At 53.7% G+C, this 6,386-nt stretch overlaps 1 protein-coding gene across 1 annotated transcript in view; it reads left to right on the top strand.

The window, feature by feature from the left end:
- LOC106811418 overlaps positions 1-6,386 on the top strand; it is a 17,371-nt gene that overhangs the window by 9,535 nt on the left and 1,450 nt on the right. The gene's annotated exons all lie outside the window — the stretch shown is intronic.

The following is a 6,386-nucleotide window of genomic DNA, read 5'->3' as shown; positions in this document are numbered from 1 at the left end:
CGCACGCGCATGTAACCTGCAAATATAAAGCGTCATCACGCTGCACGTGCCACGCGCATATAACCTGATTAAGGCGTCGCACGTGTCCACGCGCATGACATTATAACGCGGCATAATAATGCGTCACACGCTGCACGTTGCACAGCAATATACCTGCATATAAGCGGTCACACGCCTGCACGTTGCCACGCGCAATGTAAACCTTGCAGATAAGGGTCACCGCTGCACGTGCCACGCGCATGTACCTCGCATTAAAGGGTCACACGCTGCCACAGTTGCACGCACATATAACCTGCAATATAAGAGTCACACGCTGCCACGTGGCCAACGCCGACATGTAACCTGAATATAAGGGTCACACGCTGGCACGTGACTGCGCGCATGTACTGGGGTATAAGGCGTCACACGCTGCACGCGCCACGCGCATGTAACCTGCATATTAAGGGGCGCCGCTGCACGCGCCTGCGCATGTAACCTGACCTTATAAGGCGTCACAACGCTGCACGCGCACGCGCATGTAACCGCATATAAGGGTCGCACGCTGCACGCGCATGCAATATAACCCTGCATATAAGGGTCACACGCTGACCACGTGCACGCGCATGTAACCTGAATATAAGGGTCACCGCTGCACGTGCTCGCCGCGCATGTAACCCTGCATATAAGGGTCACAACGCTGACAGCGTGCCGACGCGCATGAAACCGGCATATAAGGCGTCAACGGCTGCACGTGCTGCCGCGCATGTAAACCTGCATATAAGGCGTCACACGCTGCACGCCGCACGGCGCATTATAACCTGCATATAAGGGTCACACGCTGCATGTGACATGCGTATGTAAACCTGCATATAAGGGATCACCACGCCCTGCACGCGCACCTGCGCATACTAACTGCCATATAAGGGTCACCGCTGGCACGTTTGCCTGCGTATGTAACCTGCATATAAGGCGTCACACGACTGCACGCGCCACGCGCACTATACTGCATATAAGGCCCGACGTCACACACTGCCACGTGCCACGGGCATGTACCTGCATATAAGTAAGTCATACGCTGCCAGTTGCATGCCAACATATAAACCTGCATTAAGGGGTCACACGCCTGCACGCCTGCCACGACGCCATGTAACCTGCTATCAAGGGGTCACACGCGCCTGCCAGCGCCACGCCGCCATGTAGACCTGCACATTAAGGTCGCACGCCTTGCACGTGCAACGCCGATATAACCTGCCCCATATAAGGGTCACACACTGCACGCGCCACGCGGCATTGTACCTGCATATAACGGCGTCGCACGCTGCACGTTGCGCGGCATATAACCTGCAAATAAGGGTCGCACGCTGCCACGTTGCAATGCGCATATAACCTGCATATAGCCGGTCGCACGCTGCGTGCCTGCGCGCATGTAACCTGCATATTAAGGGTCGACACGACTGCACGATGCCGACGCGCAGTGTAACCTGCATATAAGCGAGTCACACGCTGCCACGTTGCCCGCGCATATAACCTGGCACTTAAGGGTCGCACACTGCATGTGCCATGCGGCTATACCTGCACTAATAAGGGTCCACGCTGCACGTTGCCACGGCATGTAACCTGTATAAGGGCTCACACGTCTGCACGCGCCATTGCGCATGTAACCTGCATATAAGGGAATCCACGCTGCACGTGCCAATGCGCCGATGTAACCTGCCATATAAGCGGTCACACGCGGCACGCTGACTGCGCGCATGTAACTGACATATAAGGGTCACACGCTGCACGCGCCAATTCGCGCATGTAACCTGCATATAAGGTTCATTACGCTTGCACGCTGCCACGGCGCATGTAACCTGCATATTAACGCCGGTCACACGCCTGCACGCGCACGCCGCATGCTACCTGCATATAAGCCGGTCACACGCTGCACGTGCCACGCGCATATAACCTGCATATTAAGGGTCACACGCCTGCACGGTGCTGCGCAATATACCATGCATCATAAGGGTCAAATGACTGCCGTGCACGCGCATGTAACCTGCATTATAAGGGTCACACCGCTGCACGCCGCCACTGCGACATGTAACTGCCTATAAGGGTCACCACGCTCGCACGATGCCACGCGCATGTAACCTGCATTATATAGGTCACACGGGCACGTGCTGCGACCGCATGTAACCTGCATATAAGCGGTACACGCCGGCCACTCGTGCCACGCCCGCATGTAACCTGCAATATAAGGTCGCACGCTTCCACGTGACCACGCGCATGTACCTGCCTATAATGCGCGTACGCACGCTGCACGCGCCTGCACATATAACCTGCATATAAGGCGATCGCACGCTTGCTACGTGCCACGCGCATGTAACCTGATAGTAAGGGCTATCACACATGCTGCCCACGTGCTGCGCCGCATGTAACCTTGGCATCAAAGCGGTCACACGCTGCACGCGCCCGCGCATAGTAACCTGCCATTATAAGGCGTCCACGCCTGCACACGACTGCGCGCATGTACCTAGCATTATAAGAGGTCGCACGCTTGCACGTGCCACGCGCAATGTAACTGCCACTATAAGGGTCACACGCTGCACGCGCCAGCGCCATGTAACCTGCCATTCTTAAGGTCGCACGCTGCACGGCATGCACATATACCTGCATAATAAGGGTCACACGACTGCACGTGCTGACCGCCAACTATACCTGCCATATAAGTGCGTCACACGCTGCACGCTGCCACGTGCATGTAACCGCATATAAGGTTCACACGCTGCACGCCGCCACGCGCCATGTAAACCTATATCAGGGTCACACGCTTGCACGTGCACGCAACTTAACCATGACATATAAGGGTCACACGCTGCACGTGCTGCGGAATATAACCTGCTATAAGGGTCACACGCTGCACAGCCGCACGCGCATGTACCTGCCTATAAGGGTCGCACGGCTGCACGTGCCACGCCGCATGTAACCTGCATATAAGGGTCACACGCCTGCACGCTGCATGCGCATGCTAACCTGCCCTCATAGGTGTCACACCGTTGCACGTGCCACGCCGCATCGTAACCTGCAATATAAGGGTCGCACGCTGCACGCGCCAGCCGCATGTAACTGGCCTATAAGGGTCACACTGTGGCACGTGACCACGCGATGTAACCTAGCAATATAAGGCGTCACACGCTGCCGTGCCACGGCTATAACCTGCATATAAGGCGTCAATACCGCTGCGTGCCCACGCGATGCTAACCTGCCATATTAAGGGTCGCACGCTAGCACGCGCAACTGCGCATGTACCTGCATTATAGGGTCGCCACGCTGCACGCGCCGATGCAACATATAACCCGCATATAAGGCGTCACACGCTGCACGCGCAATCGCATATAACCTGCATATAAGGGTCACACGCTGCACGTGCACGCGCATGTAACCTGCATATAAGGGTCACACGCTGCACGTGCTGCGCGCATGTTAACCTGCATATAGGCGTCACACGGCGGCCAGCGTGCCATGCCATCATATGAACCTGCATATATGAGGGTCACACGCCTGCACGCTGACGCACATGCTAACCTGCACTATAAGGTCACAGCCGGCACAGTGCTGCGCGCAGGCTAACCTGCATATAAGGGTCGCACACTGCCCATGTGCCGATGCGGCAATATAACCTGCATATAAGGGTCGCACGCTGCCACGCGCACGCCGCATGTAACCTGCATATACAGGCGTCACACGCCTGCACCGCAGCACAGCGCATGTACCTGCATATACTAGGGTCGCACGCATGCCACGCGCCTGCGCATTATAACCCGACATATTAAGGGTCACACGGCTGCACGTGCTGCGCGCATGCTACACTGCATATAAGGGATCACGACGCCGGTACGCTGGCCGGCATTGTAACCTGCTATAACGGGTCACACCTGCTACGATGGCACGCCGCCATGTTTAACCTGCATAGAAGGGTCACACGCTGTACGTGCAACGCGCATGTAACCGCATATAAGGGCACACGCCTGCACGTGCCACGCACATATACCTGAATATAAGGCGTCCACGCTGACCTGCACGCTGCAACGCGCACGTAACCTGCATATAAGGGTCATACGCCTGCACGGTGCCACGCGCATGTAACTGCAATAAGGGTCGCGACGCTGCACGGTGCTGCGCGCATGTAACCCGCATATAGGCGTCACCACGCTGCAGTGCAGACGCGCATGTAACCTGCTATAAGGTCGCACGCTGCACAGCGCGACGCGCACTGGTAACCTGCATATTAAGCCAGGTCAGCTTACGCTGCACGCGCGCCGGCGGACGCGGCATGTAACCTGCCCAGTATAAGGGTACACACGCTGCCGTGCCACGCGCATGTAACCTGGATGATACAGGGTCGACCGGCTGCACGGCTGTGGCGTCGGGCGCGCATGTAGTGTGCGGTGTCTAAGGGCTGTGGTCGTCACGCTGCACGCGCTCCCGGACGCGATGTACCTGCATTAGGGGTGCGTGCCCGCGCTGCACGCGCACATGCCCGCAACGGTGCGTGGTGTGTACCCCGCACCGTATAAGGGCTCGCACCGCTGCACGACTGCCGATGCCAGCTATAACCCGCGCATTATAAGGGTCACACGTGCAGTGCCACGCCACATGTCGAACTTGGCAGTATAAGGGGTCACACGTCTGCACGTGCCACGACTGCATGTTAACCTGATATAACGGTCGCACGACTGCACGTGCACGCTGCATGTTTAACCTGCATATAAGGGTCCAACGCTGCACGGTGCACGCTGCATGTTTAGCCTGCCATATAAGCGGTCACACGCTGCACGTGCCATGCACATATAACTGCCATATAAGCGGTCAATCCGCATGCACACGTGCTGCGCGCATAATAACCCGCATATAAGGGTCAACCGCTTGCACGCTGCCACGCACATATAACCTGCTTAAAGGTCAACACGCTGCACGTAGCCCTCGCGCCAATGCTAACCGGCATAAATAGAGCGGTCACACGCTGCAGCGTCCTGCGGCAATGTAAACGCATGCATATAAGAGGGTCACACGCTGCACGTGCCACGCCGCCATGTAACCCTGCCATAGTAAGGGTCGCCACGGCGTGCCACGTGCCCGACGCACAGTACAACCTGCATATAAGGGTATAGCGCTGCACGCGCCATGCCGGGCATTAACCTGCATAGAGGGTCACCCGCTGCCCCGTGCTCCCCGCGCATGATATATCACTTGCTAGATAAGCGGTCACACGTGCAGCGCCACATGACGGATGTAACCTGCAACCTGCATATAAGGGTCACACGCTGCACATGTAACCTGCATATAAGGGTCACACGCTGCACGTGCCACGCGCATGTAACCTGCATATAAGGGTCACACGCTGCACGTGCCATGCACATATAACCCGCATATAAGGGTCACACGCTGCACACGTGTGAAGTACTTGAACATGTAGAATGAACAGCGTTCTATAAATACCAGGAGTCGATAATAGGGAATCTTCCCTATTATCTACTCCTGATAAATATGCAATGTTAATTTCTTGCGTTGTGGAATATTAGGAGGTCATCATTTGTAATCTCGCAAATTGTAAAAAAATATGCTTATATTCGTTTTTATTTTCTAGTTCTATTGAATCAGCTCATCAGACAATCCCAGGAGATCGATTCACTCGTGAATCAAGTCGTTACAATGGATATGGAACTGGACTGGCTTAACATAGCATTAGAGGATGTGCTGCCACCTGCTGACTGCTTAGAGAACCCCACTTCACAACCTGTGTAGCTGGTGTCTGTGTCCGGCAATAGACCCTGCAACAAAACTATGCAATAAACTGCACCAATCCGCACGGTCGTTTCTTGTCACGTGACAGCTCCATGACATCCCGTTTTAGCTCTGTAAATGTAGTCCTTCCGATCAGGCAGTCGGGCCCGTTGTCAGAAACGAAATTAGCATTAACATTAGCATCAACTTCACACTGTTTCTGGCAATGGCCCCCAAATGCCATGTTTCTACATTCGACCCCAGAAACTAAGAGTTGTCTGCAATTGTTGCAGGACCCTCAGCAGAAGTCCTAGCTGGCTTCACATATTAACCTCTGTATAGCACATTCAGTTATATAATGGAAGAAAGAGTTAAGTGTTGTGTGTATTTATTATCAATTATTATATCTTATAATATATAATAATTGGTAATATGTATGTATGTATGTATGTATGCATGCATGCATGCATGCATGCATGTATGTATGTATGTATGTATGTATGTATGTATGTATGTATGTATGTATGTATGTATGTATGTATGTATGTATGTATGTATGTATGTATGTATATATATATATTATATATATATATATATATATATATATATATATATATATATTATATATATAATATATATAT

Source organism: Priapulus caudatus, unplaced genomic scaffold (assembly GCF_000485595.1).
Source record: "Priapulus caudatus unplaced genomic scaffold, Priapulus_caudatus-5.0.1 Scaffold536, whole genome shotgun sequence".
Classification (NCBI taxonomy): domain Eukaryota; kingdom Metazoa; phylum Priapulida; class Priapulimorpha; order Priapulimorphida; family Priapulidae; genus Priapulus; species Priapulus caudatus.
The sequence above is the reverse complement of the archived record's forward strand: the minus strand, read 5'-3'. Positions and strand labels throughout refer to the sequence as shown.